The following is a 24,226-nucleotide window of genomic DNA, read 5'->3' as shown; positions in this document are numbered from 1 at the left end:
GGTTAAGGCACTGGACTCCCACATGGCCAACTTGATTTAAGTCCTGGACCCAGTGGCTTGAAACTCATGCCAGGTGTGTGTGTGTGCATACCCAAAATCCAAGGAGGAAAATGGAAAAGAAGGGATTGTGGGGTGTCCATCCTCCCAGGGGGTGATTTCTCACATTTCCTCTCACTGTCTCTCACTGTTTCTCTCTGGTCAGCACACCTGCCCTGGCAAAAACGTTTAAGAAAGAGCCAGACATTCTCCTTTTTCCATTCTGCTAATAAAAACCATCCCACTTTTCAAGGAAGAGGTAGATCCTGAAAGTCCCAACTTGAACCCATATTCATAGAAGCAGACCTGATTTTAATTCACCCAAAGTATATGCTGGAAAAATAAATATACCTTTACAGTTAACATTAACTGTAAGAAAAGAGATCACAATTGTAATCAGGATCATATATTTAAAATAAACAAACATATTTATGACTTTATATTAAATCAAGCTCAAAAAAAGTATTCATATTGGGTAGAAAAAACTTACACCAATAACTGATAAGGAAGACAAAAAAAAAAGTCTATAAAAATGGCACTTTTACAATCAGTGCAAATGAAAAAAATTCCAAACAGGGTTTCTGCTAACACTTCCTCCAATGAAATGGCTGTCTTTTCCATTTCTGACTGTTAACATTAAACTTACTAGTGGAGAAAAGTGTGTGTACAGGCTGTGTATATGTTGGAGGGATGCAGCGGCGGGGGGGGGCAGCGGGGGAGGAGGTAAGGTTAAAATTATCACCAAAATATAGCTACCTCTGTGGCCATAAATAAAGGTATTTCAATAATAAGAAAATTACTTTATTTATCCATACCAAGAAAGAAGTTGTATCAGAAATTTAATTTTACTGAAAGTCATACTTGCTCACAAAAAAATACTAAGAAATTGTTAATAGGTCAATTAAGAGGCCGGAAGGCTAAGGGCTCTGGACTCCCACATTGGTAACTGTAGCTCCTGTCCCAGAACTGGCGGCTTGCTTTCTCACTCTCCCTTTCTCTCTCTCACTCTGTCCCTCTCTGGTCAAATTAAAATAATAAATAAAGTTAAATAATATAATTCTTTAAAAAAGTTGAAAGAAAAAAATGTGATGAATGCATATTAATGTATCCTTTATTAGCAAGAAAAAACAAATTCTCTTTTATTTTTAAAGGGCTTGGGACATTAATTGGAAGAACACAGAAGAGCTCAAGGATCAAATGGAGGATCCAATATTCAAGTCTTCCAAAGGTCAGAGACCAGGACAGAACCCAGAGTGGCAGAGCTTCCCAAACATTTCCATCTGATGACTCAGCCCTGCCAGTTCTCTGATCTTGCAGTCTCCATTCAAGATGCTAATTCCTGGGGCCAGCAGATGGCATAGTGGTCATGTCGCTAGACTCCCACATGGCTGACTATGGTCTGAGTCCCAGACCTGGTGGCTTAAAAACCATGTCAGGTGCATACGCATGTGTGCCCAAGATTCCAGGAGGTGAATGGAGGAGAAGGGATTATGGCATGGCCATCCCCCCAGGGGGTGATTTCTTACTCTTCCTGTCTCTGTCTCTGTCAAGCACATAGCACACATGCCCTATAGCAAAATTATTTAAAAAAAAGGATGCTAATTCCTGAGATAGTCCAATTAACACAGTTAGTCATGTACTCACTTACCCCTTTGCCCAGTTAATGTGGTCAGAGGTTTGTGGGACTGAGGACAGAAGTCTGACTTTGTTTCTACAGAGTTGGTTATTTCCGTCAACAGGGTCATGATTAGAAGCCACACCAGAACCATAGGAAGGTGGTTTGGGGAGTTCCTTAGGTGGAACAAAAACAAAGGGGATATCAACAAAATTAGTAACAAAAGTGAAAGGGAGGGAATGCTCAGTGGACAGAAAAACAAGGTACCCACTACAGAAAGATGCAAAATACACTAGAGAGAGATTTTTATTCCAATGAAATCCATCAAAATGATTTCTAAAAAAATGAATCTAAGTTCTGAAAAAATAATTTTTTAAGAGGTGAACAAAACAAAGGGGAAGACCATTAAATAAAGATGAAAACTCATGTTTCTAATTGTTCACATTTATAAAAAGGAAGTAAACACATTCTTGGACAACATATGCATTGTTTGGCTTCTGTTTTCACATCTAAGAGCTATACTGTATCTCCCAATTTCCCTGAAAGCAGAGGTTCCCAGCCCCCAGGCCACAACTGGTAGCTGTCCTAGGCCCATTAGGAACCCAGGATGGTGGGAGGGGGGACACAGCAGGAAGTGAGTGGCAGGCAACCAATGAGTCTTCATCTGTATTTACAGCTGATTCCCATTGCTCACATTACTGCCTGAGTTTCAGCCTCCAGTCAGCTGTGGTATGAGATCTCGCAGGAGCCTCTGATGGGTCCGTCTAGTTGCAGGAAACAAGCTCAGGGCTCCTGTTGATTCTGCGTTATGGTGAGTTGTATAATTACTTCATTATATATTATAATGTAGTAATAATAGAAATAAAGTACACAATAAACGTAATGTGCTTGAAGTCATCCTGAAACCATAGGCAGAGTGTCTAGTCATAGTGCTGCTGTTCAAGAAAGCTCTAGCCTCCCAGGGAATGAAAAGTCTTTTCTTGCACTCTCCTCTGGATTCAACTTCCCAGCCAGAAAGGCATTCATAGAGTAACATGGCAGCCTCTGCCTCTTCATGTGAGGATGACTTATGTGATGGTTAAGTCTAGGGAAAGGACTTGCATAAGCGAAATCCAGCTCCTTCAGTGCACATTTCTCATTGGGATCTGCCCATAAGCAGAGAGTCATGGTTGCTCTGCTCTCCAGTATGACCTCAAACAGGATGATTAAATCCTTCTTATTCCGAGCTTCAGTATTACTAAGCACCTAACATGTTCTTTTAAGTCATATTCACCAGCAGTTCTATGGGTAAAAATAATCATCTTGGCACGTTTGTTTCTCAGTCAATTCAGAACAAAGCCAGGAACCCCACCTCCACTCCCCAAACTTCAACAATATTCAACAATAAAGCCAGGTTTGTTATAAAGGACTTTTAAGGAAAAATGGGGGTAATACAGACTACATAAATTATCTCCAATAAGACCACTTTTATAATATTGTCAAACTACCTAAAAAGTAAGGCTGAAGCCAAAAGATTTTATTTGGGTCTATACTGGGACTTCCCAGGCACCATAAAATCTAAGTAGTCTCAGGTAATGTATGTATCTTGAGTTATTTCAGGTACACATTCTAAGAAAGACACAAGATAAGCGTAAGTTCTATTTTTTTCATAATGCTGACTTAAGTAAACTAGAATCTACTATTTTCAGGAAAAAGTGACCTATTTTGGGACCAATAGGCTTCCTCGAAGTTTCAGTTTAATGGTGTGACAATTTAGCACGAATGACTCTATCTTGATTTGGCCTTTTGGGCCTAGAGCAGGAACTTAGACCTCCTATAATTTTTGTTTAACAACACAGATAAAGCAAAAATAAAAAGGAGGGAAAAAAAACAGTAACAAGGAAAATAATGCTCCTTAAATCCAAATCCTTAAAATTTATAAAAATCTTTCAGTACTATGTCATCAAGAGTAAATGCCCCTAATTTCTGTTTAGGGTTCAGAGATAAATATAAAATGAATCCATAAAACCAGCATTTCTTTTCCAGTGATCTAAAAACAGAAGACTCTTCTAGTTATTTTAAATGATAAATAGGTTATTTTAAGATAACCCATATCCTGAGGCTTAATTCAAATAATTTCTGGCTTCTCAATTATTTTTTTTAATTGATTAAATAAGTTTTTTAAAAGATGATCATCTGGGCCAGCAGGTGGCATGAAGGTTAAGTTGCTGAATTCCCACATGGCCGACTGCGGTTCAAGTCCTAGACCTGGTGGCTCGCCTTCTCATCATCTCTTTTTCTCTCTCTCTCACTGTCTCTCTCTCTAGTGAGTACATGTACTCTACAGCAAAATAATAATAATAATAATAAATGAAATTCGATAAATAATTCCTTTTAAAAAAGTGATCATTAATTTCTATAAAATCTGCAAATTTTCAGGAAACAAGGAATTTTAGACAAGTTCAAGGAATAGGAACGACACACAAAATGCTGATGTAATTAACAGGTTATTAAAGCAACTAATGTATGTATAGAGGCCTGGGCTTAGAGAAACCTCATGAGGGAAAAAGGACACGTAAGATTTACAAGCAGCAGAAAGTACGTATCATCTATGTTAACCAAACGTAGTTATATTAAGTATAACTGAAATTGCAAAGAACAGATGACCCAAAATGTGTAATTTTATATAAAATAAAATTCACATTAAAAATAGTCTTTTAGGGACTGGCAGGTGGTGTGATGGTTAAGGCTCTGGACACTCCCACATGGCCGACCATGGTTTGGGTTCCAGACCCGGTGGCTTGCTTTCCCACTTTCTCTTTCTCTGATCAAATTAAAATTAAATTAAATGAACGAATAAATAAAATGAACTTAAAAAATTCTAAAAAAAATAGTCTTCAATTATAAAATAATTGGATAGTCATTCAACAACATGGGGTCACTTACAGAAACATTACTATTAATGACATCATTCTCAAAGCCTAGTTAGGACCCATCTCATCTCTCCTGTTGCCCTTCTCTGACAATCGTCTTTCCACCTGGGATGTGTTCATTTAAGCAAATAATACCTCGGGACTGGGGTCAGCAGGTGGCATGCTGGTTAAGGGCACTGAACTCCCACATGGCTGACTGCAGTTTGAGTCCTGGACCTGGCAGCTTGCTTTCTCACTGCCGCCACCCCCCACCTCTCTCTCTCTCTCTCATTTCTCTCTGGTCAAAATTAAATAAAGTTAAATAAAATAATTCTTAAAAATAAATTTCGAGGCTGCCCTGTGTCACATGAGAATGCATGCAGGTCTTCTTTAAGAGTTACATAATTTACTTAGGAAATGAATTCAAAACTGCTAGACCCAAACCACTGTTTAGAAAGTAAAACTGGAGCCAGTGGGTGGCATAGCGGTTAAAGCGCTGCACTCCCAAATGGCCCACTGCAGTTTGAGTACTAGACATGTCGTTTTGAAACTCATGCCAGGCATATGTGCATGCATGCCCCAAATCCTGAGGGAATGGAGGAGAAGGGATTGCAGTGTGGCCATCCCCACTGAGGTGTGTTTTTATTTTTTTCACTTTCTTTCTCTCTTTATTTTTCTGGTGCTATAGCAAAAATCTCTCAAAAAAGAAAAAAAAATGAAACAGACTGATAATCTATAAAGCATAATTCTATCAGAATTAAATGACAGTTCTAGCATGAAGTCTATTTTTACTAGTAGTCTAGAAGAGTATGAATACATGCTTGTAAATAAACTCCGTGCGAAAATGACCCAAAAAAATCCCATCATAGTACACAGCAAATAATCCCAAAGGAACTACAAACCCATTGTGACCCAATAAAAATAATTTATTAATTATAGTTTGATCCAAATATAAATTCTTATTAAATAGTTCCTTCAATATCAATTCTTATTAAGATTTAAGATGGTAAAATGAAATGCTGTGATCTCATATCACTAATTTTAAATAAGTGCATGCTGCTGATTTTAGACAAGCATCCTGGGGTACCAGAAATTGAAAAACAGTGAGAGGCTAAAAAAAATAGCTGTTAGAAATGCTCAGTGAAATTAAGCACAATGTTTTTAACAAAATTTTTCTTTAGAGGGTTGTATTCATATTAGAAGGTGATATAATAACTTAGACATGAAGAAGTCAGACCCAGCTTCACAGTCTAGCATTAAGGAAGCCAGATCCCATGTGGCTGATCATAGTTTGAATCCTGGTCCTGGTGGCTTGAAAAACATGCCAGGCACATAGGCGTGCATGCCCCAAATCCCAAGATGGAGAAATGGAGAAGAGGGATTGTATGACCACATCTCATTAGTTGTTGTTTTTTCTCTTTCTTTTTCTTTTTAAAAGAGTTGTTTATTTAATTTTATTTATAATGATGATGATGATGATGCATGGGAGAGAGGGGGAAAGTGAGAAAACAAGCCACCAGGCCTGGGACTCAAATTACAGTCGACCGTGTGGGAGTCCAGCTTCCCACTCACCATGCCACCTGCTGGCTCCTTCCTCTCTTTATCTCTCCAGCTCTCTCTGGCAAGCATATGCACCCGCTGGCAATTAAAATGATCTATCTGTATCTATATCTAATCTCTCTCTCTATATATATTTATATCTATCTATCTATATATAATCAGAGCATTTTTATAAGATTGCTTATTCTAAATAGAAGTCATCATATACTGTAATAAATTAAATCTAGACTATGAATCATCCTAAACAGCTGCCAAAAATAAACTCTAACAGGGTGAGGATTTCTTGTGTTTTGTTCTCTGATATTTATCTCTACCATCCATAAGGGTGCCTGGCACATAGTAGGTGCTAAATAAATATGTGCTAAATAAATGATAGCTTTTCAAAACGTAGGCAAAAATCTCTTTTCCAAATTTGTTTGTTCACTTCTTTTGCATAACTGACACACCAGCAAAATTAACGTATTTAAAGTAATAGCAGTTCTCCCGATTTTTGGTTGCTTACTGAAATCATCAGGGGGGATTTAAAATACATGAAGCCAGGGTTATAGCCCCAGAGATTTAAAATTTACTGGTGCTGGTGAAGCCTGGCCATAGGCATTTTTTTCTTTAAAAAATTTATTTCCAAGTTTTTGCCACAGGGCACATGCGCTCACCAGAGAGAGAGAGAGAGAGAGGTAAAGTGAGAAATATCCCCCCGCAGGGGGATGGCTATTCCATGACCCCTTCTCCATTCTCTTGGGATATTGGGCATGCAGACACCCACACCCAGCATGATTTCAAGCCACTGGGTCTGGGACTAGAACCGCAGAGTCGGCTATGTGCAACCCAGCTGTCTTAGCCTCCATTCCACCTGCTAGCCCTAAATAATACATTTTAAAAGTAGTACTTTGATGAGAGGCAGGAAAAAGCAGCACCTTCCAGGATTGGTCCGAGGCTTGTTGCCCAGAGAACAGTTTTAAAGGCCCAGAGGTGAGAGAAAGAAAGCAATCAGCAGAGCACCCTATGATCAACTAGCTACAGAAGGGGCTGGAGAGTCAGGATGGTAAGTTCATGGAAAGTCTTAAATTTACATGCCCCGCTATGGAGTTTCAACCTTGGTAATGGGAGACTGAGACCGCTAAAGGGTTTTTTTTTTTTTTTTTTTTTTTTTTGAGAGGTTTTTGCTATAGGGCGCGTGTGCTCGCCAGACAGACAGAGAGAGACATAGAGACAGAAAGTGAGAAATCACCCCCCAGAGGGGATGGTCACGCCACAATCCCTCCTCCTCCATTCTTCTCTCGAGACCTTGGGCACGCACGCACACGCGCCCGGTGTGAGTTTTAAGCCACCGGGTCCGGGACGCGAACCGCGGTCGACTACGTGGGAGTCCAGCGACATAGCCATTACGCTAACTGCTGGTTCCCTGCTGAAGGGTTTTGAAAAAGAGAGCAGCATATTTCTACCCATTTTTTCACAAGGATAATGGAGAATCCCTGAAAGTTTCTGAGAATGTAAATGACTTATTTCAAACTATATTTTAGAGCCCTTAACTCCATCTGTATTAGTTTGGGGGCAGCAAACAAACTCAAAGATAACAAGTTAGGAAGTATTACAATAGAGCAAAAGGGGATCAACACCTAAAGTTATGCAGAAAATAAATAAATATATTTTCTAAGATAGAGCCAATGTATCTATTGGGTTGTTGGAAAAGCATTTTTCTGTTTTCCGATGCAAAAATGTGTCATGACTTTTCCTACAACCCAAGAGTTAGGATTTGACACTAAATACAAAAAAGCAAAGAGTTTTTAAAAAAGCATAGAATTAAATGATACAAATATATATCACATGGTGTTGGCAGGTGGCGTGGTGGTTGAGGGCACTGGACTCCCACATAGTCAACCATGGTTCAAGTCCCGGATCTGGAGGCTTGCTTTCTCATTTCTCTCTCTCTCTGTCCCTCTCTGGTCAAATTTTTAAAAAGTAAGTAAATAAATGAATGAAGTTAAATAATTCTTTAGAAAAAAATATATATCACAGAATGATTGAGAAAGGGGTGTGGGTAAAGGCTAGAAATGGCCACTGCGGGAGCTATTTCTGTGAACTGGGAAGAGGTACAATAAACATGCAACTATTCTTCACTATGATTTTTGTGCCATGGAACTCTTTCTCAGTTTAATGAGTCTATGGATCTCTTCAAAGTAATGCTTTTAATGCACTGAACAACAAAAAAAAATAGAATTGCATTATAGAGCAAGCTAATTATGTTTAAATATATATATGAAAATATTAAAAATTGTGATAGGTGTGGGGCCAGTAGGTGGTGGTTGAGGTCCCGGCCTCCCACATAGTTGACAGTGGTTCAAGTCCTGGACCTGGCAACTTGCTTTCTTCCTTCCCCTCTCTGGTAAGCACACATGCCCTATAGCAAATTTAAAAATAATAATAATATGGACCAGCAGATGGTTAATGGTTATGTTGCTGGACTCCCATATAGTCAATCACAGTTTGAGTCCCAGACCCAGCAGCTTAAAACTCACTCTGGGCATGTGTGCATGCATGCCCAAAATCCTGAGAGAAGACTGGAGGAGAATGGATTATGGCATGACCATCCCCCTGGGGAGTGATTTCTTACTTTCTGTCTCTCTTGCAAGTGAATGTACCCTATAGCAAAAATCTCTCTCTTTAGAAATAATAAAAATAATGATACTAATAATAATAAAATTGGGGCCAGTAGGTGGCAGCTAGCTTTCTCTCTCTCTCTCTCTGCCCCTCTCTGGTCAAATTAAAAATAAATAAATAAATAAAGTTAAATAAAATATTCTAAAAAATAATAAAATTAAAGTTAAGAAAAAAGTGTGACAGGTGAAATATATGCCTTTTTATTAGCACATTAAAATAAGATGTACCAATAGGTCTACAACTATCATGATTTTGAAGTAGTTAAAAATGAAAATGATATTTCATGATATTTGCTTCAACTATAACATGATAGGGAAACATCTGTGATTTCTATAGGTGGATTCTGCTTTTAATATTGGGTTTGTTGCTTACATTCATAATTGAGGGAAATGATAAACTGCTATTAGGAAATGTGAAAATAAATATTTTTCTATCCACCATCACAGAATCACCAAATTCTATCCATTGACCCCTTGGAGGAAATGAGTGCAGGTTAAAAACTCCTAGTTTAAAAATAAGTGGGGCCAGTGTGTGGTGTGATTGTTACGATGCTGGATTCCCACGCGGCCAACCACAGTTTGAGTCCTGGACTCAGTGGCTTGAAAATCACTTGAAGTGCATGCATGTGCATGCCCAAAATCCCCAAAAGAGAATGGAAGGGAAGGGATCATCCCTCCTGGGAAGTGATTTCTCAATTTCCCTCTCTCTGACAAGTATAGGTACCTTATGACCAAAACCTAAAAAACAAAACCAAACAAAGTATGTCCTGGAAAACAGGTGAGAGCATATGCAATAGGAAAAGGAAAATATACAGAAAGATACTTTGGGGCTGGTGGGGCGAGGAAAAACAGTTTCAAAACGAGGAGTCTTTTTTTTTCTTTTTGGGGTGTAAGAACTTGAAATCAGAATGGACTCTGTGGGAGTGAGAATAATGAATAGGATAATAAGCTAGAGGAAAAGAAGGTACTGGAGTGAAAGGGGGAAAACAGACTTGGCTGAATCAGGTCATTACTGGTTCTCCTTTATCCTCTACTTCTCTGCTACAAGACAGCCAAACATGCATACGTCTGCAGTCCTTCTCAGCCTCCACTGACCCAGTGGGCTAGGACTTATAAATACTGAAAGGGCAAAGGCAAGGAAAAGAACCTTTGGCAGAAACTGCCAGTCACTGCTGTCAGGAGGTTCATTTCTGTTGCTCTTCTGCCTCCTTTTCTAACACTTCATTGCGTCAAATACCTAAAGGCTTAATGGTGCCCTTTGGCAGTCTAAATGGTCTCATCCTAGTTGCTCCTTCCAACATCTCTCCCATCAAAATCAAAATCCCGTAACAAAGCTCAGAGAGGGTAAGATATTTAAATGATTAAAGTAATTAAACACCTAAGCATGAATGATCCTAGAGGAAGTGTTGTGTAAGCACAAAGGATATATTATAAAGATAGCTTATTAAACCAATGAGCACTTAAATAAAAAGATTGCTGGAATATTACTAACTATAAGCATCATCATATATTCCTGGTCTCTGATCTCCTTCCTTATTGTTGTCCCTTTCCTTCTCTGTGCTTGTATGTGCATGTATCTGAGTGCTATGTATCAGTGTATACATGCATGTGCACAGAAAAAAGGGGCTTGCAGGGATACAATCAGCTTATTCCATTCCTCATGATTGGAAGTTTCGCAGGGTGCATATGCTCACGCATGCATGCGCCAGAGGGTGAGAAATCACTCCCTGGGGGGTGGCCATGCTACAATTCCTTTTCCTTCAAGTCTCCTCTTGGGATTTTGGGATTTGGGGCATGCTTGTACAAGCACCTGGCATGATTTTTGAGCCACCGAGACTGGGTCTGGGTCTGGAACTAGAGCTGCTTAGTTGGCCATGTGGGATTCAGCACCTTAACCTCCACACCACCTGCTGGCCCTCCTCTTGGAAGTTTTTAACCTACTGGATTTGGTAAACAAAAAACTACTGAGAAAGCAAAAATCTGGCACTTAAATAGATTCTGGTCTTCAGAAGCAGAATTTCTAAAATAAGTAACAGATCTTTTTACTTTACCTTCTCATTCTGGTCACTTATTAAAGACATAGTATGAAAAGTTGAATAAACGGTTCTCATACATTGAGAAGATGAGAATTCTATACACTATAGGTTTAAAAGTTAAAATTATTTCAGGATTTTGACCACACACAAGTTTAAGTTTTCTGCTTACATTAGGTGTATACGAGCAGGTAAGTACCCAATCTATTAAAATGCACATAAAAGTTAAGCACTCATTTGCTATCAAATTAGGAAGTAAACAGTTATGATCTACCTGTGAGTAAACGCTTAGGCCCACGACTCAGCACCAGGTGCACACCTGCCAAATTAGCATTCTAGCTTCTGGCTGTCACTCAGGAGTTCCAAAGCGCTTCCTCCACCTGCCAGGTCTTCACTCAGGTGCTATCACAGCATGGGAAAGTCTCGATGCTAAGCTGCAGCTGCCAACCTGGTACATGCTTCCCAGCCATTCCGGCCAGCGGTACGACTTTCTTCCTCAACCAAATTCACAACATTAATTTTGTGACGTTTTTTCTTTATAGGCTGATTTTGATTTTTAAAAAATCATACTTTAAGTATATACTGCCTATTTTCTAAAACTTGCCTTTCTCTTAGGGCAGAGAACCTTTCCAATTTGTGTAATCAGCTGCCCTTCCTTGTTCCCTGCTGATGTTCTTATATAAAAGGGAGGTGTTAAAGGCATTAGGACCAATCAGAGGCTCTCTCATTAATGTAATCAGATGACCCAAAAGTACACTGAGTAGGAAAACTGAGGTGAAATAAAAGCGCAGCAAGGGAAGCATTTTTATCTCCAGGAAAAGGTAGTTTGTCAATTTTCTTTCAGAAATCACTAGAATTGACACCACACTCCATTCTCAAGAATGTAGAATAATTTCTATAATTCTGTTACTCCTATGGCCAGTTTATTCATCACATCCATAAACAGGACAGAAAAGCAGAGTTAATTTTTATTCCCAAAGCTTTTCAATCTAGGGGATGAGGATGGAGTATTCAAAAGATGCTCTCTGAAATACCATTAATCTAGTAATGAAAGCTTAGTGGGAGGCAATGGAGAAGACACAGGTGCTGGCTCAACTTTCAACCACCAATAAATCCTAGACAATCCTATGGGTTTGGACCAGCAAACGGCATAAAGTTTATATTGCTGGACTCCCACACAGTTGACAATTGCTGTGTCCTGGCCCCGGGGGGCATAAAACTCACGCCAAGTGTGTTTGCGAGTGTGCCCAAGATCCCAAAAGGGGAATAGAGGAGAAGGGATTGCAGTGTGGCCATCCCCAGTGGGGGGTGATTTCTTGCTTTCTGTCTCTCTGGCAAGCTCACATGTCATACAGCAAAAATCTTAAAAAACAAAAAACAAAACACTAACCTATTGGGTTGTCTGGAAAGTCATGAGATATTTTGGTATAGAAAGAAAATTATGACATGACTTTCCCAACAGCCAAACAGAAGGGAGGATAACAAGAGGTGAGAAGTCTACAGCAGGAAAACCTCATTTAAGGAACTCACACAATTTTCATATAAACTAAAAAATCTGTTTATTTTGAAAGTTACACCATCCTATCCTTATATAAGAGGACAAAAAGCCCCGACAATCCAAAGCATAAGATTTATATTACTCTTATGCACAGGACTTAAATGATGATGGTATTAAACTACAGGGTATATAGATATTTAAACAATAACAAAAAAAAATGACCCTTATCTTACATAATAAAGTACTTACATAATAATTCACTGAGTGCTGCTTGACTCAAAGCTGGGATACAGACAGACAGTTGTGCTAGACCAACTTACTCAGGCATAGAGGAAAAACTTAAGCCTAAATGGTAGAAATACATTTAGTCTGACCATGATACATAAAAATGATAAGTTAACAGCAGTTGCACAAATACACTAAATGAAATTTCTTTAAAAACCTGCCAGTATCATAAATTAAATCTCTTTTCCAAATAACTTGAGGTAAATAAAAAAAATAATTAAGCAGGCCAGTAGGTAGCATAGTGGTTGAGGTACGCAACTGCCACATGACCCACAATGGTTCAAGTCCTGGACAATGGTTCAAGTCCTAGACCTGGCGGCTTACCTTCTCACTTTACCTCCCTCTCTCTCCCTCTGTCTCTCTGGTGAGTGCACACACACTACAGCAAATTTAAAAATGATAATAAAATTAAGCAAACAATTCTCTTTTAAAATTTATGAACCATTTAGAAGTAGATGACAAAAATGATAAGCTATGCGTTTTGCCAAGATGATGCACACAAAAAAATTTATGGTGTATATGGATTAATAGAAAACATGAAACAAAGGAATTAAACATTTAAATTGGAAAGGATAAAGTGATATTTTGGAAGTGACTTTAAAAAAAGCTTATTTGCTTTGTTTCATTAGAGAGCATAAGTACATGCACAAGGTAGGGGCACCCTCAATGGAGTTTCTTTCACCAGGATCCTCTCCCCTAGCCCTGCAGCTAGTAAGGATCGGAAACTGGTTGGCTGTGTGGCTTCCAGCACTGCAGATCAGGCCAGGTTCTTAAATTGAGGGAACAAAGAGTTCAGTAGTTATCCAGATAGTTACATAAAAATAAATAACTTTTATTTATATCAGCCAATAACAGGTATAGAATAGTGTGTAAAGTAAGGAAGAATTGCATTCACAATAAAAAATAATAGCAAAATTTCTCATGGACTTAAGTGTTTCAATATGCCTTACCAGTTTATCTCCAGAACCATGATATTACATAATAATACCATGATAATAGGTATTCTTACCATTTTAAAAGAAAAGAAACTGAGGCTTAGGGAAATTAACAAGAAATTTGCCTAAGACCACATATATAAACAGAGTCCTAACAGGAACTCACGCTCATTCTCTGAATTTACAAAGCTTCTTAGCATTATTTTGTTTTTTGTTTATCAAACTAACAAAATAGGCTGTGTGAAGAAAACAGGAATGGGTGCAGAAAAGTGGACACTTCTGTACTGCGAATAGAAATATAAATTGGTGTAACGTTTCTTGAAGGCAGTTTGCATGACCACATCTAAGAATTTGTTAAAAAATATATATTCATTCATGTATACATAGAGCTATATAAACAGACATTTATCATACTATTTATTACAATATAAAACTGATCACAATCTAAATATTCAACGTGAACTTTATTAAACTATAGTCTTCAATATACTGAATATCATTCAGCTAATAAAAATGATATCTTAAAAGGAATTTTTTTGAGTGAGATTTTTGTTACAGAGTGCTTGCCAGAGAGATAGACAGAAAGCAAGAAATCACCCCCCAGAGAGGATGGCCACACTACAGTCCCTTCTCCTCCATTCTCCTCTCGGGATTTTGGGCACATGCACACACGTGCCCAGTGTGTTTCAAGCTCCTGGGTCCAGGACTCAGACTGTGGTCAAAAACATGGCAGTCCAGCACCTTAACCATTATGGCACCTGCTGGCCCACTAGAGGATATTCAGTGCTACAGGAAAACTTATGATATAATTAATGAAAAGCAAACAAAACAAAACACTATACATATGCATATACTTTTTCAAATAAATTATTTTCTTGGGGCCAGTAGGTGGTGTGGCATTTAAGGATGACGGACTCCCACATGTGGTTTGAGTACTGGACCTGGTGGCTTGCTCTGTCACTTTCCCCATCTCTTTCTGTCTCTCTCTGGTCAAATTAAAAAATAATAATGACAAATAATATTAAATAAATAAAATTCTAAAATAAATAAATATTATTATTATTGAATTTAACCAGAAAGACAGAGAGAGAGAGAGAAAGCCGCCAGGTCCAGGACTTGAACTGTGGTGGACCATGTGGGAGTATAGCTCTTTAACCACCACACCACTTGTCAGCCCCGTATGCATATACTGTTAAAAAATAATGTTCTTGGGGCCAGCAGGTGGCATGGTAGTTAAGGTGCAGGACTTCCACATGGCTGACTGCAGTTTGAGTCTCAAAACTGGTGGTTTACTTTCTTACTTTTCTTCTTTTTCTCTCTCTGGTGAGTACATGTGCCCTATAGGAAATTAAAAATTAATAATAACAGTAAATAAAATTAAATAAGTTTTTCTTTAAAAAAAATAATGTTCTTGGGCCAGTAGGTGGAGTGGTGATTAAGGTATAGACTCCCACATGGCTAAATGCAGTTCAGGTCCCAGACCTACTGGCTTGAAACACACTGGGCACATGTGCACCCAAAATCCCAAGAGGAGGATGAAGGAGAAGGGATTCTGGCATGGCCAAATCCCCTGGGATTGATGCCTTTCTCTCTCTTTCTCTCTCTGAAGAGTGCATGCACCCCTATGGGAAAAAAAAATTCTTATATTGATTAAATTTAATTTTAGAAGGCAAATTGAACTAGTCAAAGTAAATGTAGTTTAGAAAACATTTCCCTTATTTTATACTACTTTTTGCTATGCATATCACTAATTTTATTTTAACATACTTTATGCCCACAATTTTTATGTAATTTTAGATTTTCTTCTATCTTAGCAAAAAAGAAAAAACATACTTTGCTTAAAATAGATAATTTATTACACATTGTAGGTCCTTTAGATCTGTGCTAGTCATTTGAAAGTATAGGAAAATTCCAGAAAGATCACCAACTCAATGGGGCCACCAAAAACTGATAACATGAAGATTTTTTAAAAAAGTGTAAGTAAACAATGAGATGGCAGCTTCAGTTATATTAGAAAACCATTCCCTGTAAGGGTACAAAATAATAAAAATAAATTATGAAGTAAAAGCCACGATTTGAAACAGACTAAATCACAGAATAAGGATAAAATTAAGTCCACATAATTTTGAATAGGAAATGAGTACAGATGACTAAGAACAAAGAACAAAAACTAATTTTAGCTTCACCGTAAAAGACATGAAGTAATACATTTGAAAACCTTTTGAAAAACCTAAAATGTCAATTGATATATTAAAAAACAATAAAGGTAAATTTGATTCTACAGAAATTATATTTCTCATCATTCCAATTACTCAGAACACAATAAAGAGCCAGTGAACAAGTAGAGAAAAAACAAAACAAATACATAAAACTTCTTTTCAATCAAATCAATGAATATTGCTAAAACATTTAATAATATTTTATACTATTACGTGTCAACAGTTTTACATGTATTATTTTGAATTAGTGAAAAATAACTCTCCAAAGTTGATAGTGTTTGATGGATGAGAAATCAAAAGGAAAAACTGAGTCTTGCCTAGGTTCACTGCCAGAAATGGAGGAACTAGGATTTGAATACAGGTCTAGCTGATTTCGGACGTCCCACCTGAACTCTCCACACCATGCAACCTTTCAGTTCTTCAACCTAGATTATCTGAGCATTTAACAGGGCTTTTGTCATCACCTAAAAATGGTTACTTTAGACATAATGTTAGCATGTTGTCGATCCGCAGCAGATATTATCTCTTAATTAAAAGAGAGATTGACAGGGTCAGCAAGGAATAGCTAACATCAGGGAGAGAAGACCAAAGGTCATTGATAGGCATTATAAACAATCAATTCCTACAACTCCTTACCATCTATAACAAACAAACAAAAAGCATAACAAGTATTGCTATTTAGTTTAAGATATGTTAGAAATCTCAAATGACTTAACTAGGTCAAGTTATTTAACATCTCTATATATCAGTTATATCACTTGGAAGATAGGCAAAACAGCAGCATATACCTCCTCAAAGAGTTGTTGTAAAGCCAAATTATATTATGTCAGTAAAGTTCTTAATACTGTGCCTGGGCATATAGTCACTGCCTAATAAATGTTAGCTACTATTATCTTTCAAAATACTTTAAATCATAGACCACACATTGTTTAGAGGTAGAAAAATATAAACCATGTGTATAAATTCTTCCAACGGTTAAAATGGTTTGCTCTTGAAAGACTTTAAAGACTAACTTTAGAAAATTCACTTTTATAATAGCCTTCCTCTGCTAAGGTTAATTGCTCATGTATTCTTAAAGACAAATAAGTGTTTCCCCTTCAGAGATAATACATTCTATGGGGACCAGTAGGTGGCGTAGTCGTTAATGCGCTGGACGCTCCCACATGGGTGACCATGGTTCAAGTCCCGGATTTGGTGGCTTGCTTTCTCACTTTCCCTCTCTCTCTCTCTCTGTGTGTCTCTGTATGTGTGTGTGTGTGTCTTTCTCTGGTCAAATAAAAAATTTTTTTAAAAAAAGAATGAATAAATAAAATTAAATAAAAAATAATTAAAAAAAAGAAATAATACGTTCTAAGTTAATTTTTAAATGTTTGAGTACCAATAGCTCTGCATTGATTACTGCTACCATGTCATACCCACTACTAGCAGGATGATTTAAAATGCTACTTTATTTTTATGATAGAGAACATATGCATGCACAAGAAAGAGAGGAAAAGTGAGTGAGAGAAAAGCACTCTCCACAGGATCTCATCACACCATGATCCTCTTTCCCAGCTCTCCAGCTGTGGAACCTGGGTGTGTGTGTGTGTGTGTGGGGGGGGTGGCATCTGGCATGGCATATTTTCATGCTGACCTGGGCATCCAAACCTATAGTTGATCATAAAGCTTCCAGCCTGGCAGGGCATTTGTGTTACCACTTTGCCACAGTGGCTGGGCTGGCTTTTATATATATATATACACACACACACACTCATGAACTGAGTTGAGTACTATGTGCCAAAACCTCATAGAAGAATCAGGATAAAACAACACGGACCACAGCGTCCTTGCTCTTAATAAACCTAAGGACTACTAACAAGACAAAAAAATCCTAGGCACAGGCCCAGCCATGGTGGCACTGGCAGTAGCTCGCAGCTACAATGTTGTAGCCTCATGACCCACTGGGATTCAGATCACAAATGCACCTGGAACACATCAGGCATACCTGGTGATAAGAAACTGGCTGGCTGGAAGGCTGGGGGAGAGGATCCTGGCATGACTCTGTGGTGGGTGCCCCTCCCTCTCTCTATTTTCAAGAAATAAAATGAACTAAAAAAAAAAAAAAATGCTAGGCACAGTATGAGGTAAAATCACTTTGTATTATCAGTTAATCCTTGACAAAGCTATGCACCAGGTAGTATTTTCTCTATTTTATAGATGAAAAGCATAGACACAGAAAGCAGAAAAGAAGAAACATTAACTACCATTTGATATGCAAGTGTTCTGGAGTAATATACAGTATTCTGAAAACACAGGGAATGAGTAATTAATTTTTCCTGGGGCTAGGGGCCTAGGAAATGTTTGTGATATGTTTTTTACTTAAAAGGATACAGACAAATTCTGTAATTTCTACAGGAAGAAAAAAAAATCACTGGGAGATTATTTATTTGAAATATTTACATAAGGCTCAGCCTAGGTGGCACAGTCCATCATGTAGAGAACCACAATGCTAGGAGGTGATGAAGAGAGGAGAACCCCAGTGGGCCAGAAACACGCTTGGCACATGAGTCCCCAAAAACCTGAGGAGCTGGAGGGCTGGGGAAAAGAGACTGCAGTACAAGGACACCTTGTCAAGGGTGATTTCTCTCTCTCTCTTTCCCACGTGCGCACATATGGAATCTCTTATCAAAAAAAAAATTTTTTTTTAAGTAAGCTTTTTTTTTCTGGGTAAGATTTCTGGCTTTAATTTTCTCTATACCTCACAAAAGAATAAACCAATTAACATTTACTAGGTTACAAACACCTTAATATTTTTTAAAGAATTATTTTATTTCATTTGTTATCATCATTATTATTTGTTTAATTTGACCAGAGAGAGACAAAGAGAAAGAAAGGGAAAGTAGGCAAACAAGCCTCCAGGTCCAGGACTTGAATCATAGTCAGTTATGTGGAAGTCCAGCGCTTTAACCACCATATCACCTGCCGGCCCCAAAGACCTTAATATTTAACAGGGACTTAGTCTGCTTAACTTTGAACCCTCACTCTATACTTATTAATTGTGGGACCTGGAGCAAGTTAATTAACCACACTGTGGTTTGGTTTCCTCATTTGAAAAAAAAAGAGGTATTGAAATAGTTTTTCACAGTATGTAGTAAGCAATAAATGCATCCATACAAGTAGGGCACTTGCAACAATATTTGGCACAGTAAATGTTGTAGACTGTTCTTGAGAACTTAAACCGCAGTGGGGTAACCTAAGTGACATCTAAGCCAAGGCCTGAATAAGGAGGTGTGAGCCAGGCTTAAAAGGTAAGGGAAGATAGGATGAAATGTTTTGGGTATGCAGGGAGACGTTGGGATTCTCTACATACTTTATATACACTCTCAGGGATTTGATAATTATCTTAAAGGCAGAATGCTTTGAATGTTCAGTCAGCTGCTTACAGGCTTTGCGTTAGGCTGGTTCACTGGGATAGAAATGACTGTCAGAGCTGTAACTACAACCATGCATGCTATACTTTATGGGTGATTATTCTCTTTTTTCTCCCTTAAGAAAGTAAAACAATCCTCTGTTGATGCATAGAAAAATTCAATAGAGAACAATTCCCCATAATATGAAATTAGTCATCTCTGGGTAACAGGATGATAGATGTTTTTAAAATTCTTTATACTTCTCCATATCTCCTAACTTTCCACAATAAGTAAATTTCGTTTCTGGAGTCAGAAATAAGAGTTGTTAAAAAAAAAAAAAATCAATGGAAAAGCATTTGAGATTTTCACCAAAAAGTGAACTATGGCTGCTGTTACAGCTTTTGTTACCCTGGAATATAACTGTCTTTGGATTTATCTTCTTACCGGACCTACACATCCTCCCGAAAAGCCATGGTCCTTGCTTTCAACCTACCTGGCCAGACAAAATTTCTATATTGTCCTGCTACTGGAGTATTTCATAGAAGAAAGGCTAATATATATCTCGTTTTCCATGTCCATGACATAAACACAAGAGAGACTTTTTAGAGAACGAACTAAACATAGAATCAGAGGGAGGCAGATTGGCCCAGTGGTTAAGGGAATGGGATTATAAATCAGACCGCATGTGTCCAAACTCCCCTTGGTAACTTAATAGCTATGTGACTTTGGGCAAGTAAACTGTGTCTTATTTTATACATCTCTAGAATGAAAACTATAGAAGCAATGTATAAAGGTGTTAAAAGGTTAATGACATACATGACAGACTTGGCATGGTGTTGGGCACTGCAGAGTACATACATAATGGCCATTAGCATGGCAGCCATAAAAACCACAGCAAGGATAGAGAACTGGTACCTTCAGCACAGATCTGAAAGTTATCTTTATGTTATAGGATGCTAAAATTACTATGTGCTAGCCAGCATGTACTTTTTATGTCTCATTTAATATACATAATAATCCTAAAAGATTTTAATTTTTTAGAAAAACCACACTGAATAACTACCCCCCCCAAAAAAAATGGAGAGTGGAGATACACTCTGGGATAAAACAAATTTGATAAGCTGATTAAAAATCACATTTTCCGAGTGTTACAGCTCTTTTAGAATTTGTCTAGCAGGTTTTCCAGTTTTTACCATCAAAAAAGAAAAAAAAAAAATCACATTTTCCGAACCAGCAGAGGGCGTAATCGTTATTAACCCCCACACAGTTGACTGCAGTTCGAGTCCTAGACCTGGCAGCTTAAAACTGGGGGACCCAATAGATGACATAATGGCTACGTTGCTGGACTTCCCTGTAGTAGACTACAGTTTGAGTCCCAGATCAGGTGTCTTTTAACTCACACCAGGCGCATGTACGTGCATGCCCAAAATCCCAAGAGGAGAAGGGATTGCGGTGTGGCCATCCCCCTGCGGGGGGTGACTTCTTGCTTTCGGTTTGTCTCTGTCTATCCGAAGAGCACATGTGCCCTACACCAAAAATCTCTCTCAAAATAAATAAATAAATAAATAAATAAATAAATAAATAAATAAATAAAATTCACTCTGGGTGCTTGTGCACATGTGCCCAAAATCCTGACAGGGTACTGGAGAAGGGACTATGGCAGGGCCATCCCCTCAGGCGGTGATTTCTTCCTTTCTGTCTCTGTCTTGCTCTCTCAGGTGAGTGCACGTACCCTATAGCAAAAAATCTCTCTCCACAAAATAAATAAATAAAAATCACATTCTCAGGGGTCCAGCAGGTGGTATGGTGGTTAAGATACTGGATTCCCACATGGATGACCATGGTTTGATCCCTAGATCCAGTAGCTTGAAAATCACACCAAGCACATGTGCGTATATACCTGAAATCTGAGAGGAGGATGGAAAAGAAGCGGTAGTGGTATGGTCATTCCCCCTGGGGAGTGAATTCTCACCTTCTCTCTCTCTCCCTCTCTCTCTCTCTCTCTCTCTCTCTCTTTTTCTTTCTCTGTGCATGCATGTGCCCTATGGCAAAAAATTAAAAAAAAAATGTCCTGAATAATTTATTTCCATAAACTGTTAATTATGCAACAGCACCAATAACTTTTTGCTAAATCTTAACATTTAAGGTTTGTAAAGGCATGAGTTCTATATGCTGCAGGCCTGTGAAACATATTAGCATTTAAAACATAAACTTTAGAACATTTCACAGATTCGAGATCAAATCCCAGAATCTCAAGTTTTAAATTGAGAATCCTGAGTTAATACATTTTTTTAAAGAATTAATTCTATGTACTATTATTATTTTTAAATTTGACCAGATAGAGGGAGGGAAAGTGATAGAGCAAGGGGTTACGTCTGGGATGTGAATCGTGGCCAGCCATGTGGGAGTCTAGTACCTTAACTACCATGCCACCTGCTGGCCATGAGTTAATCAAATTTTACTACACTGACCATCTTATTTAATGCTTCTCTTTCTAATGAAAATTGTATCCCCAAACTCTATTTGCCACCTTACTCACCTACTACTCTTATCATCTGCCCCTTCTGTGCTCCAGACACTGGACCACCCACTCCTACTTTCCTGCCAGTTCTCTGACTCATGCAATCATTTGGAAATGACTCCTACTCAGCTCCACTTATTTGAATCCTACCTTTGAGACTCTCTGTACCTGAATTTCTCACTTCTCTGCTCATGACACTTGGTACATTCCACCTGCAATATGTTCTGTCTGCTTATAATCTATTCTCTTAGAGGTCAAGGTCCTTTTCAGCAGCTAGATTGATACTAAGCTGTTTACTGGAAGGAACAGAACTATTCCAATTTCAAAGGAGTAATAGCTGAAGCTTAGTTTATAATCCTACATTCCGACACTAAAAAGATTATTTAAAAAAAAAAAAAACTTCCTTATCTATTATCTTGCTACCTCAAAACTTCTATCAAGTCAGAGTGAAAAAATTCTTCTGAATTTATGTATCAAAAGAATGGAAAACACTAAAGAGGTATAAAATGATAGTAACACTTACATTTGTTATAGTCATTAAAATTAATGTAGAAACCATTGTGGTCTGCTAGAATGAAGGTAAGGTAACTTATGAAATGTGAAAAACTGTTTTCAAGGTTTAAATTCTTTGAACTATTTGGGGTCCAATTTGGATGTAATACATGAAAGCATAGCTCCAGAGAAGCTCATAATATAAAATAGGATATTTTCTTTAGTTATTAATTAAAATAAAAAATAAGTGAAAGGAAGTGACTAATAAAAACTCCCATCAGCGTACAAACATTCCAGGTTTCTGCTTTCTACTCTTTAATATTTTCCATTATATTAAGAGTTCCATTAGACTTTAATTATTATAGAGGTTAAAAAGTACTAGTTTCTTTTTGTTGTTTCATTTAAAAGTTTATTTTACTCTGGTTATGTTTTAGTACTTTTTATTTTTTTGGAGAGGTTTTTGCTATAGGGCACGTGCGCTCTCCAGAAAGAAAGAGAGAGACAGAGAGACAGAAAGTGAGAAATCACCCCCCAGGGGGATGGCCACGTCGCAATCCCTTCTCCTCCATTCTCCTCTTGGGATCTTGGGCGCACACGCACCTGGTGTGAGCTTAAACCACCGGGTCCGGGATGCGAACCGCGGCCAGCTACATGGGAGTCCAGCGACATAGCCATTACGCTAACTGCTGGTCCCTTTTAGTTCTTTTTTGATGATCAGATGCCAGAAGAATTATAATTTATTTTAAAAGTAAAACCCATTCTTAAAGTAAAAAGACTCAAACATTTTGAATTATAGATATACAGTCAACAGATCATTCTGATATTTTTATGGTACCTTCAAGTAGACAGATTTAGGTAACTTAAAACAAGCATGCCATATGGGAAGAAAACATGTGCACACAGAAGGGCAAATCCCAAACAGGTATCATCCCGTACTTATAACAGTAAGATTAATTGTACAAATCTTTGGTGAGGCTATCTATTCATTCAAGTATCAGAAAGCACTAAAATGAAGAAATTGCTTCTAAAAGTAATTATATATGTGATTAAATAAATAAAAGCCACATCTCCTAAACCGTAAACATATTAAGACTTAAAAATATATATATACATCACACTGTATCATGACTTCTTGTGGTCCTTGGAAAGTCCCCCCAAAATGTGTTTCAGGCATTGCCCTGTTTTATGTATGTAATACACATGAGGAAATGAAAAACTAAATGACAATGGAAATATAAACATTTCCAAATTGCAAAACTTCTGGTAGTCAGACCCAAACATTTTGAATTATAGATATACATATATCTCAGTATCTCTTCTAAGATGGTTAAAAACAAAAAAGAAACAAACAAAACCTTGAATCCGTAAGCGCCTGATGGACCTGGAGATAATCCAACTGTCTTGCAACCAATAGGAAAACTTTCCCTAAATCTGGATTAGTATTCCATCTCTTTATCACAAAACACAGAACACAAACTGGGATTGTTCGCAGATATCCAAATGGCAAGAAACCCAGTTAGTCATCAGCGCTTGGAAGCCAGGGCCGTTTTTCAGGACTTTAAGGGGTGAAGAATGAGACAGTTAGGGAAGAAAAGCGGAATTCATTCTCCAAGTTATATCTTTAACACCTCTTAGTGGGGAGTGAAAAACGTGCGTGAACTAGCCGAGGAAAAGTGGACGCAGCGTGTAAAAGAGATGATCTGGAGCCCGAGGGATGAGGGGTGAAGGAGGGACGGGCGAGGGACAGGGGTGGTGTCAGGACCGGCCTGCGGTGAGGGCGGTTTGGATGGATGGAAGGATCTGAAAGTGAATGGCTGGGGCTGGATGCGAGATGTCGGATGCTGCCTCACCCCACCAGCGCGCGAGGGTCCGAGCCGCAGGAGCTGAGCAGTGGGTCCGTTTCCATCTGGGGCGCCTGAGCCCGCCTCCATGTTCCGCGGCCCTGCCCCCGGCGGGCGGGTGTGGACCGGTGCCCTAGGCCGCGGGGCCCGGGAGACCGGCCTCACCTTGCCCGAAAGCCCGGTGGGGACTGCGCTGCCCGCGGGGAGGATGCGCAGGGCTTTCCGCTCAGCCCCACCTGAGCGGCGGGGGCTCA

General features: G+C 38.4%; 1 protein-coding gene and 1 pseudogene across 2 annotated transcripts in view; one reads left to right on the top strand and one right to left on the bottom strand.

The window, feature by feature from the left end:
- Positions 1-24,226, bottom strand: part of ZC3H12C (zinc finger CCCH-type containing 12C) — an 88,929-nt gene that overhangs the window by 58,465 nt on the left and 6,238 nt on the right. The window contains exon 1 of one of the 2 annotated variants that reach the window (XM_006150965.3): positions 1,685-1,923. The exons of the other annotated variant lie outside the window; for it this stretch is intronic. The gene's annotated coding sequence lies outside the window, so the exon portion shown is untranslated. Of the gene's footprint in view, positions 1-1,684; positions 1,924-24,226 lie in introns of those variants that run through there. 2 annotated transcript variants of the gene reach the window in all.
- On the top strand, positions 20,262-20,315 carry LOC114008229 (uncharacterized; annotated as a pseudogene).

This window comes from Tupaia chinensis, unplaced genomic scaffold, assembly GCF_000334495.1.
Source record: "Tupaia chinensis unplaced genomic scaffold, TupChi_1.0 Scaffold000311_2, whole genome shotgun sequence".
Classification (NCBI taxonomy): domain Eukaryota; kingdom Metazoa; phylum Chordata; class Mammalia; order Scandentia; family Tupaiidae; genus Tupaia; species Tupaia belangeri.
This window is presented reverse-complemented; position numbering and strand designations above follow the sequence as displayed.